General features: G+C 34.0%; 1 protein-coding gene across 2 annotated transcripts in view; it reads right to left on the reverse strand.

Annotated features, from left to right (window-relative positions):
- LOC120625540 (tissue inhibitor of metalloproteinase) overlaps positions 1–2,386 on the reverse strand; it is a 73,088-nt gene extending 70,702 nt beyond the window's left edge. The window contains exon 1 of one of the 2 annotated variants that reach the window (XM_039892589.1): positions 2,089–2,386. The gene's annotated coding sequence lies outside the window, so the exon portion shown is untranslated. The remainder of the gene's footprint in view (positions 1–2,088) is intronic. The other variant, XM_039892588.1, reaches the window with a different exon arrangement.
- Between the last annotated feature and the right edge of the window lie 9,887 nt (positions 2,387–12,273).

Here is a 12,273-nt window from a genome sequence, read left to right on the forward strand (position 1 = left end):
TTTCAGCTTTAATTTATATAAATATAGAGTTTAGTAATTACTTATAGTTTTTAATTAACCTTTGGTAGATGCTTAAGTAACGTAGTAACCAAAATAATAACTAGGGTTAAAAATAATATTGCGCTGATTTAAATATTTGCGATTCTTCTACTATAGAAAGTACTAAATTTATTTATTTTTGAATATCCTCTATGATACGAAAAAAATTATAATTTATTCGGTTCACCTTCAGAAACTATTCATACGTCGTCAGCAAAATGTTCTGTAGGCACTTGAGTGGGGACGATCAGCACGTCAAGGAGCGAATCTTGACCATTATGCAATAAAGGCGTTTGATTAATCAATAGAGCCAGTGGGTCCCGCGGGATTGCTAACGACGTGCTTCCTTCACCTCTATTGGCGGGTCTTTGCACTTCACCGACCACACTCAATAGATCTATGTTAACTTATGTAAGTATATTGTACCCTTGAGGATCTTTTGAAAAGCGAATTCTCTAACTTTATTCAAGTGAATTTTTAATATGCCCTACCGCTGCTCAAAAAAATGCAGAACTATTTTAAATATGCACACAAATAATCTGCAAATCTATGGATCTAAGCTGGAAGTAATATTCAGGTTTGGTTAGCAGATAGTCAGTGAAAATTGGATTACTTTTATAATTATCTAGTAACTTCGGGCGTGAGAAATAATACCAAAGGTTTTAATTTAGAAGGTAATATTTGTTTACTATGCCACTGGGGTATATCCCCAACAGTAAAAAAAGGTTGCAAAAATGTATATGCCTTTTTACTAATAGGCGTGAATTACAACTTAACAAATGGAACTGTTTCGAGTTGGATGGCAAATAATCAGCGAATAACATTTTATATGTGAGTAGCTAGCTTACTTGAGGTGGCGAAGGCTATTATATTTTTTTGGTTACGAAAAATAACTGCTTTCTGTCAAACTCAGAAATTTAACTAGAAAAAAAGTAGTTAGCAAACAGTGTGCTCATACAAAAATAGAAATTGGCTACACACCCTCGTCGATAACAACTTTAAAAGCAAAAACCGTAAAAAAAAATGTAACTTCGGAAATTTACGACCGAAGTCGCTGTATCGAGACCTTTTTTGTCCCTATTATGCAAATCAAGAACCTCTTTCATTAACATAAAGGTGTGATTGCCCGTGTTGTAAGAAAATGCTGTTTTTGTTGTAGGTACTCCTTGAGTAAATTTAGGAAAAAATCTTGCCTTATTAGTAAAAAGTCTAGATTTTCCTCTTGGTTATTGAAAGAGCATTACAGTAGAAGCATTAAAGCCATTGCTAGTCTAATATAACTATAATTTTATATATGAACTCTACTAAGTACGTAGTGTTTAAGTGCATTTGAAGAAATAAAAATTTTGGTAGGTATATAGAGTAATAAACCAATAAACATAGACTAAAATTACTTATGAAATAACTATACAAAAAAAATTATCAAACACTTTTGAAACGTCAAGTCTATCTGTTTCTAGTGACTCGAATACAAGTTAGCGAAGTAGATCAGAAATCAGAATCAACTTCATCCTCAACAATCCCTGTACTGCGGAAAGGCCTCCTCTTATAGAGGAAAAAAATAATTAGAGCATTGACCCGCCACACAGCTCCAATACCGTCTTTAAAATTAAATATTGTTAATCGTATCATGTAACCAGACTTTAGACGAGGTTAACGTATATTTTAAGTCCTAGTCTAAACCTGGACGTTAATAACCAACAGTTATCGAATATGAGGACGCTAACTATGGATATGTTAACGATGTTTACAAAATTTGTCACGTTTGCTTTACATGCAATATCCACATACCTAGTTGCAATTATGTACTCAGCAAATAGTTTTTATGATGTTTGTTCAGGCGTCACACCGGCATTTAGCGAACAAGTTCGATTAGAATCAACTGCGTACCTATTTATATATTGGAAAAATATATATATGTGCTTTACTTATCCATTGGTTTAAAAGAAAGAAACATATGATAACATATTGTTCAGTAAATACCCACTGAAATAACCTTGAGAAAAATATCAAGTATCCTTAATTAATAATAACAAATAAACATTGCACCTGCACACGTTGGAAATTTTCAGATTCGCTTTCAGTCTGTTATAGTTCTGTTCATCCAAAAGTTTTGTTCATTCACTATAACTCACAATATGAGGTCCAAAATATACCAAACAGGGTTGTGTTATGTTTAAAAACTGTTTATCGTAAATGCTCTCGCGCAATGCCGGCTCGCGTCTAAATCGACACGCGTTCAGTGTAGCGAGCAATCAGTGACTGAACACTTCGTTGAGCCGGACCAGTTATTATGCGCCCACTGTTGCCATCAATAACTTCAGTAACACGTGGGCCTCGGTATGCCAGTCGAGGCCCTCGCTGTGATATCACTCGCAGGACTCAACTCTTATCGGTGCATCGCGGTAAAAGCTGATGATTCATCAGAATTAGATTTCGCGCATGACATCAGCGGATCGCACCGCATGTAAACATAAGATGCCACCCGATATGTAAACAGAACTTCGAAGCACCTATATGAAACTACTAAGTCTACGTTGCAGATTGCTTATCGTTATAAAATAGTTAGTGACGCAGAATACTTGGAAGAACTGATATTCGTGAGAATAATTAACTTTCCAGAGAAGGAGTTGTTTCTTTTATTGCTAACGCCTTCATGTGATTTGAACAATATTCGTGGATCATTGCCATATTTACAAAATTATTATCAACAGCCCAATGTACTACTGGCTTTAAGTTATTTGCTAAGCTTGGGAAACGAATTCTGACTCTAATAATGTTTGCATTGTTGTCATCGTTATCAACCCATTACGAACCAACTACAGTGCAGAGGTCTCCTCTCAAATTAAGAGAGGGGTTTAGGCCGTAGTCAACCACGCTGGTCACTTGCGAATAGATAGACTTCACATGCCTCTTCTTAAATACATGTGAAGTCTATCAATTCGGAGAACTTTCAAGCATGCACGTATTGTCACGATGTATTCATTTGTTAAAACGCACATTGTTTAGAAAAAAAATAAGAGGTACATGCACTGTACGTTTGGAACGAAATCGGTCCCCCTGTTAATGAGGCCGACGTCTTACCGACTAGGCTATCACTGCTTAACGATTGTTATTAGTTGATTGAATGAATACACTTTTATTGTACACCAAAGAAAAAAGTAGTTACAGATAAAACATCATAGAGCAAGAGGGTACAATTTGGCACTGGTAATAATGACCTGAATGAAGTCCGTGTTGTTAAAGAACAGACTGTCCTCAATAGAAATAACTCCAAAAAATAGTAAACTGATAGAAATGAACATGCTAATCTTGTTGAATCCAAAAGTACAGTCAAATAACAAAAGATACACGGGTATCTAATGGGAATAAAATTCAATGTTAATTTCTTTAATGGTCCGATGAAGTTCGTGAAAAAAAACCGTCGGTGTCATTTAGCATAATTGCTTTAAATAAATGCACCATTGCGCATTTAAGCAAATTAATTCATTTAACTTGCTTAAATGCGCAGAAAAAATGGTAATATACCGACAATGTCCTTGCGAATAAATTAATTTACTAATATTTAATAGGTAGGTTCTGTTGGGTACAAATTCCGATACTAATATTTTCCTTTAAAAAGAAACCTTCAAGACACAGGAATTAATAATCACCTAACCCGCGCTAAGAAAGGGTTTGAGTAATTAAACAAAATTTTGGTTACCCAAACCCTTTCTTAAAGATCGGTTACATATGCTTGACTTATTTTATATACTTCAAAATTTACAAAATTTATGATCTTGCAAAATCTCTCGAGCCCTATTATAACATACATGAGTGTTATTTTCTAGCTACTTGTGAAGGTCTATTCCAAAATTCAGTTCAGGCGTTCCAAAGATTAGCCTTTGTAACAAACAGACAGTCAAAAATGTGCAAGTTAGTCATCGTGGCAAACGAAGCATGTAATAAGTAATAATTCATTACACAACTCATACCATTTTTGAACCAAGGCTATGGCAAGGTTTTTAGATCTAGAGCAGATCTGTGCCACAAAGGGCTGCATACTCTACAATATCGTCTCCCCATCTAAAGATTGGTCTTCCTCTCTTTCTTGTGATATATTTTTCCGCCGCCTATTATTATACCTTTTCCAGACCAGATCATTTCCATTACTCATAGCCCTTGTTGCTGCATCCCTCGATTGAATTTTTTGTTTTATTTCCTACTAGCAGTCGCACGCGTTCTTATTCTTTCAATTTTTAATAAACCCCTTGGGAACGGCTTACATCTTGTGATAAAAAGTAGCCTATAAATAGCCTCCGTCCTTTCAACTAACTCTATGTCAACGAACAATTTGATTGGTTGATAATCTAGGGCGTGAAGGAAGGACACACAAACAAACACATTTATTATGTTACGAAATACACAATTGTTTTGTTCATCTAGATGATTTCATAATCATCTAGATGAACAATTGTTTGTTTTTGATTGTTGTAATCCCTCAATACGATTTAATATATTTATTAAATCGTATTGAGGGATTATTCCTATATAGTTTAAATGTACATTTATTACGATAAAATCTAATGACGCGCCACGCGAAAAGTTTTCAATTAGTTGCACGCTGCACGTATGTTTGTAGATGCCTCTTATCAATATGGGTCGGGCCAGGTTGACGCAATATTTTCTTTTGAAACATGGTTTCAATAACTTCGATGGTCCTTATTATGAAAATCTGCCATTTGTAAGCTTGTTTGAAATCAGTAATATCTTGAATATCTACGACAAAGTAAACAAAACTTCTTTACTCGTTTTTCAGTCCTTTTGGCAATAAAGGATATATAAGCTTATTTTGAACGATCTAAATTAATACACACATACATTGAGCATAAAATACATAATACATTACCTTTTAATAAGTTACTAACTATGTTTGCAGCATAGTGTAAATAGTATTGATTCTACGTACCTGTTCAGTTTATTTGCCTGTATGTACCTAAAGATTATGGGTTTTATGCAAAGCACGAATATTTTAGTATCGAAAGTCGTTGAGTATTGATATCAACAGTATAACCCCATAATACGATCCTTATTTCCTTACTTTTGTATTAGGTATAAATGGTAAAGTGTTTTTGTTAGTTTGATTGTTTATCTCACTTTCACGTCCTAACTAGGTATAACTAGGTATAATCAACTTAATTTTTGGCATACAGCTAGTTGAAAAGAAGAAGAGAACATAAGCTTCTTGTTATCCCAGTAAAACAAACGGTTCCCGCGAGATTTGTAAAAAACCGTAGAACGCGGGCGACAGTTAGCAAAGGAATTGAATCGTCTGTGTCGGATTTATAGCGTTCTTTTAGCTGTTATACAAGAACATCGTAGTATTTAGTTCTTGTTCTGTACAAGAACGTCAAAAACTAGAAGTAAAAATCCTAAAGTGGGAAATTCGTAGGATAAACTGTGATACAGCAAAGATAAGCTAGTAGTTAGAGCCCGCTCAAAGAGGGCCGCTCTTTCGGAGCAACCGAGTTCGATCCCCGGCATGCATCTCTAACTTTTCTGAGCTATGTGCGTTTTTAATTTAAGCTAGAAATTGTAAAGTTAGTATAGCTACTTACTATGTTATTTCTTCTCAGTGCTCTGAATGTCCACGTGAAGAGATTCAAGCAAGCGTAGGTAAACTGTGGGAGTAACTATGACTCTCTCCTCTGTCCTATTAAACGGCAGTGGAAACCGACCGTAACCAACTACCAATCCGCACTTTGGCAGCCCGCCTACGCCCTAAAACCTTCTCATTCTGAGCGGAGACCCATGTAGTGTAGTAGGCCGGGAATGGGTTGATAATATTGATGTGTATAAACTGAAGTTATCATAGAAAATCACTTCTTTTTTTAACCGAATTAAAAAAAGGACAGGTTATCGATGCAGATGTATTTTTTTTTAATGTTTGTCACCTCAGAACTATGTAATTTACGAACCGATTTGTTTTTTTTTTTTAACGGTTTACTTTCCCACTATCATCAGATCAAGATCTGTTGAAGAAATCCTGAAGGGAGGGAATTTTTCAAATATTGTAAGGTAACTATTTGAGTATTTTTTTAGTAACTTAATTATTTGCTTTCGGAAAGCACCATTTGCTCAAGTAAACCGATGTTGAAGACCACGGATGGACACCGGAACTATAGAAAATCACTTCTTTTTTTAACCGACTTAAAAAAAGGACAGGTTATCAGTGCAGTTGTAATTTTTTAATGTTTGTTACCTCAGAACTATGTAATTTATGAAACGATTTTTTTAAACACAATTTCACACAATAATTTTACAATTTGTACCTGCAGCTATATCTTCTATACCTACCTATTATTTTTGGAAAGCTGTATCTATACTACATAATATCTCCTATGCGTATAAAAATAGAGATGTTTACAGTAAAAATTTTATTATTTATAATCGGAGAGAAAATATAAACGGTCTTACTTTTATCGATGAACCAAGGTACAAATTTGACGAAATATAATTTAGAATTTTTAATTTTTATGAATATCTTTCACATGAAAATATATCATTCAAACAATAATTCTGACGCCAGTAATTTAAGTATTTAATTAAAAGCGGATTGAAAGCGTAAACGAAATAAGGTGTTAATTTTATCGTTGAACATGGGATACAACTCACCTTGAGTAAGGTCACTAGCAGTAATGAGTTCACATTCGTGTAACTGACTAGCTTACACGCTTAATTCCAATGATTAGATAACAACACAACTATAATAGATCTCTTAAGTTATTATACAAACTCGCATGGCGGTGAGATAACATCAAAGGCAGTCATTATAGTGATAAATGACAATTGTCTTGTCCTTTGAGGACAATATATGCCATCTAGACTTGTGCAATACTATTTCTCGCCCGGTTATATAGTCATTAAGAGTTATTCTGAGCGACGACGGTATTGATATTTGAATTGAATGCTTCCATAGACGCCGCAGAGTTATCATATAGATTGATCAGTAGATATGAACCCTTGTTATGGTGCAAATTATCGCCGGCGTCCTGGCGCCGGTGTTTATTCGTGCAGCAAGATGTCCTCGAAAAATCAGCGTAGAAAATAAACCCATGACTTCACCACGCAGAAATGTGCCCAAGTATTGTGAAAAACTTACTCATCAATTCGTTCCCCTGCGCTCAACATACCAACGTTTTAAGAGTGATGCGTCTGGCACGTAACAATGCGTAAACAAGAACTCAAAGGATATTACGTACGAGTGGACAGCGTCGTTTAAGCGCTAGGAGGTCTCAATACACAAGTTGTGGCAAACCATAAATAGTAATATACACGAAACGATGATGTCTTTTTCTCGAAGTTGACGGGCAGCGGTGCGTCACCACTACAATCTGTTAAGTCTTATAATATGACACTTGATGCTGAGCCACCCACGATCACGCCCCCGCGGAAACCTCGTCATCATGTAGCGCCCCGACCAACAATCTCTGAAGTGTCAAAGAAAAGCCCTTTAGATTAATGTCAACTTTAAAAGAATAAATGAATCGAATATGAATATCGCTCCCTCTTTTGTATTTGCTGAGTTCGTTCGATATTTGCTTTTTATTATAAGAATACAGCCTGTCATGGCGAGAACTTAAAGACAAGCGGGACAACCGTCTTTTCATAATGTCAATGTAATTATTTACGCTTAACTTCATAATCCTAGAATAAACGTTTTTCGCGTGCGGTTATTTGATCCGTGCAAAAATGATCGCTTGACGGTATGCTGAGATTAGTTAGCTACACTTCCTTGGGTATTCATTTCGCATATTGTCGCATAAGATGAAGGACAGCATGGTTTTTTTGGTCCATGATAATATGGACTCAGTGTTGATTTTGCCCAGTAACGTGATTGTAGCATTTTATAGCGTTTTCGTTAAAAGCAATATAGGAAAAATGGTAAAAAAATCAAAGATTCATAAACTTAAAACCTTTTTAGTGACTACAAAATAATAAGGTGATATCAGATGACTTACAATCTTAAAAGGTAGCAAGTAGCTTTGCTTTTCAACACTTGAAGAAAAAAATCTTAAAGTCAATGATTACGAAAGTGTTTGCATTAGTTTTTGAGAATAATTGCGATGAATTATGGGAGGTCCCAATTTTAAATTAAAGTATCTACGCATAACCATTTTATTATTAGATACGCATATACACATCTATTTATATATCAAAGGTTTTTTTTTTAATTTTGTTTTTCGGTTGAATAATTACCAATTAAATGAGATTATTGCAAGTCTATGGAAACTTCTGTGCGTGAATTGCTTGTTTTATTTTTAAAATCTTTTTTTTTTTACTTCGAATCGATTATTTTATAATATAACTACATACATAGTTTGAAAGAAACAGATTACAAGATAATAAACTACATGGTTATTCTGGAAATTAAAAAACTCAATAGCATGATTGACAACTAGTGTTGCCCAAATTCAGTCTTGGTCTTGCAGTCTTGGTCTTGTTCTTGCGTTTTTGCAAGACCAAGACCAAGAACAAGACCGCGTATTTTTAGCAAGACCAAGACCAAGACTGACCGTGCAAGACTTGAGCAAGAACAAGACATAGCCTGCAAGACTCTTGCGTCTTGCAGCTAGGACTTAGCGCTATTTCACGGAGTAGTTAGGTGTAACAGTTCGGTGTATAGGTAGGTAGGTACGCTTAGGAATTCTATGAGACGCAAAAAACTATATCAAAGAATATGAAAAACTGGACCTATGCGCATTACGACTAATACCATAAACATAGCGAATAAAAAAATATCTATTAAAATCAAACTGAGTGCATGCATAGTTATGTTTTAACCATCGGCACTTTGATAATGCGGCATCAAAGGTTTTGTACTTACTTCTCAAAGAAATTTGCCGCTTTTCGGAAGTACATGGTTATGATACACGCGCCGGCGGCTTCTTTTGAAATCTAAAACAATCGTTGCCGCCGCGCCGAAATCATAACATTTGACACTATTCATGCAAAATAATTTCGAATTTTAAGAGTACCTACAGGTGTTCCAAAGAATAAATAAGTTTCAGATTGGTGATTTTAGATTGGTGGAGGACGCATGAGACAGAGTATCCGATTTTATCGAAAATGGCCCGTGATTTTCTCTCAATACCTGCAACTTCAGTACCTGCTGAGAGGTTATTTTCTAAAGCATCATTAGTAATTAGAAAACATAGAAATAGGTTAAGTGATGAGTCAGCCAGATGGTTACTTTGTATTAATTCTTGGTCAAAAGAATTGATATAAAGTATCATAACCTAATGATAAAGCTGTTGATTTGTGTTGTATTTTATTTTTTATTCAAATAAATGATAAATCGTAAAACTCTTTTATTAAATTTCTTATAAGTTGAGGGTTCAATCTCTTTCTAGACAGATAAGTATTGTTCTTTAAAATACAGTCAAGTTATTGTAATTAATTTGTTTTTTTACATGTTTTAGCAAATGTAAGCTTATAAATCATAAATGTTTATTAAGAAACAGTTACTTCCATGGAAAACGACATATAGGTCAGTTGATTTTTCGAATTTCTTATCAAATCTTCAGTTATTTATTAATCTGCTTGATCTTTACTATGGCTATGTTAATTCAAGCTCACAATGTTCCAATTCTAATACGTTTTTCTAAGATTTAAAGTAAACTTTAATAAATAGTAATAGACTAATAGGTAATTGCAAGACTTGCAAGACTCTTGCTGCAAGACCAAGACCAAGACCAAGACTGGGAGCGCAAGACCAAGACCAAGACCAAGACCAGGTGTATTGGCGCAAGACCAAGACCAAGACTGGCTAAGTCTCGTCTTGTTCTTGCATTTGGGCAACACTATTGACAACATAAAACTGAGTCTATATACATAGTATTACGAGAAGCGAGCAAAACGCAATAGAGAAGTAAAGCAAAAACGTAATACTTAGTTTACTTTTTTAAGCTGCACAATAAATAGCCTTATAGCTATTACATTAATAGCTATAGCCCGTTAACCTGGAGCAGCGTGGCTGGTTAAAACTCAAACTCTCTCTTTTCTATGAGAGGAAGCTTGTGACCAGCTAAGAGGCTGACTATAATGATGATATTCAAAAACAATAAGCTAAGACTTATGTCGGTATATATATAACTATTTAATTTTCAAGTAATTTCTATAAATCACCCTCTGTACAGTAAGACCTAGCGCGCAGTGCAATTCTGTAACACTTGCAATAACATAAGTTACACGTTCTTGCGATTTTAATTTAGTGTGGTAAAACAATCTGTGGTTTGCTCGTTTCGCGCAAGCATTTTGTTTTCCATCTAGACTACTTATAATACGCCGAAAATTCCATAAAAAGTAATAAAAACCCGATGGAAATATTTTATCATTGTATGCTAGTTGAAATTCCGTGCACGGAATATAAATTGTGGAAATAAAAATAGCGGTAGCGTTTTTCCCAGTGCAGCTTTAAAACCGCTGGAGCTCTTTTTACGTGATGGATCGTGTATTTGCAAAATTTTATGCATGATCGTCAAGGATCTCGATTTAGAAAATGATTGATTATTGAATCGATGCCAACATCGACTAACCTTCTGACAAATGCACGTAAACGATTTCTATTGAAATGATTGTTATGACTAGTTCGGATCCGTTTAGTCATGAGAGTTTAAAACAATTTATACACGGGACACAATCAAGCTATTGTTATTTAACCTACTTCAAAAGATGATAGTGTTTGAGCTGTTGATGTGAGAAGATATTTATTTCGTAATATCGATAAAATCCTACTACCTTAAGCAGTAGCGCGTACAAGCGTACAGCCTGCGTGCTGAGTATATAGAATGACAAAAAGCATCTCCGAATAAAAATTAAAGACAGGCAGTGCTTTTGAATATTTAGAACGAGTTTTATAAAGCCCTGCGCCTTTGGGGTAATACAAATTACAATTGTATATTTTGTAACGCGTTCGGTTATTCAATATAGTTCCGTACTTGTTGTATAATAAACTATTATGTTTATATTAAATATATTAACTTTTAAGTGTAAAGTATTTCTTTTAAATTAATAAACTAAACAGTATGTTAAGAAAGTTAATTCACATTTGTACGCAAGAGAATTTCTTTAAGTATTTATTTATCTGTATACTATTTCTACATACCTTCTTTAAAATAAATTACTATCGTCTCTCCCTCCATACGATAAAGGAGGCTAATAAAAGTATAATTAAACTTTTCATGGCTTACGTAAAAGTAGCCGAATATTCAATAACTATTACCATAATTGGTAGAAGACCTTGCTGGCAAAAATGATCTCGGAATATGATGTTGTTTGACTCAAGCAGTCAATCATAGTGCTGGTTAAAAAAAAAATTTAAATAAAGAATTGAAACCAAAAAAAAAACTATTTTTTAAAGCTGATTAGTTTCCAGTGTAAAAGGTCAATACTGATTTTCGTATTTTTTTAAAATTTTGTTATTGTTCGGGAAATGAGAAATAGTTTTTGAGCAAAAAGCGGGGCCTTTTCACTGCACTGCATATAATAATGGCTGAATGAGGAATCTGTATGTTCTTAATTCTGTGGTAATATCTTCCCAAAGAGACAATGAATTTATAAAAGGCTTTGAATAATTTGCCGTAACTAATAATTCGCCATTTTCTTTTCATCGAAATAGCCCTACTTTGATAGATATAAAGAAAATCGCGAATCAATTTATTAACCAATATCTTGTATAGATATTAGATTTTTTTAAGAAAATATCTCATACTGCGTCAGTTTTCCAGAATATAGGCTACTAAATTTTATAAATGGGGGCTTCTTCAGTGAATATACCTGTTACTATTTGTACCCTGGCCTATATTAAGCAATAAATGAATTTATTTTATACCGGCTTAATGTTTTAAAATAACATTTTTGCATAAAGCCTGCAAACATAAACTTTAATAAAAACAATGAAAATAATTAAATGTTTGTTTTTTAATTTAGCAAATAAAAATTCTGCTACGTAATGTTAAACAATATAGTTAAGTCATTATTCTATGAACAAGAAACATAAACCTATGATTAGGCACAGTAATTATTTACACAATATCTAAGAATACAGATGTTTGCCGTCCCATTATTATTCATTATGAAGTAATTGCTATTAATAATAGATACTTTAATGGCATAAAGATATATATTTATCGGTGTTTAATGAATATAAGATAATGATGATAAATTGTTGCAAGAGTTAAATTTATTCGTTTG

Source organism: Pararge aegeria, chromosome 8 (genome assembly GCF_905163445.1).
Source record: "Pararge aegeria chromosome 8, ilParAegt1.1, whole genome shotgun sequence".
In the NCBI taxonomy this organism is placed as follows: Eukaryota; Metazoa; Arthropoda; class Insecta; order Lepidoptera; family Nymphalidae; genus Pararge; species Pararge aegeria.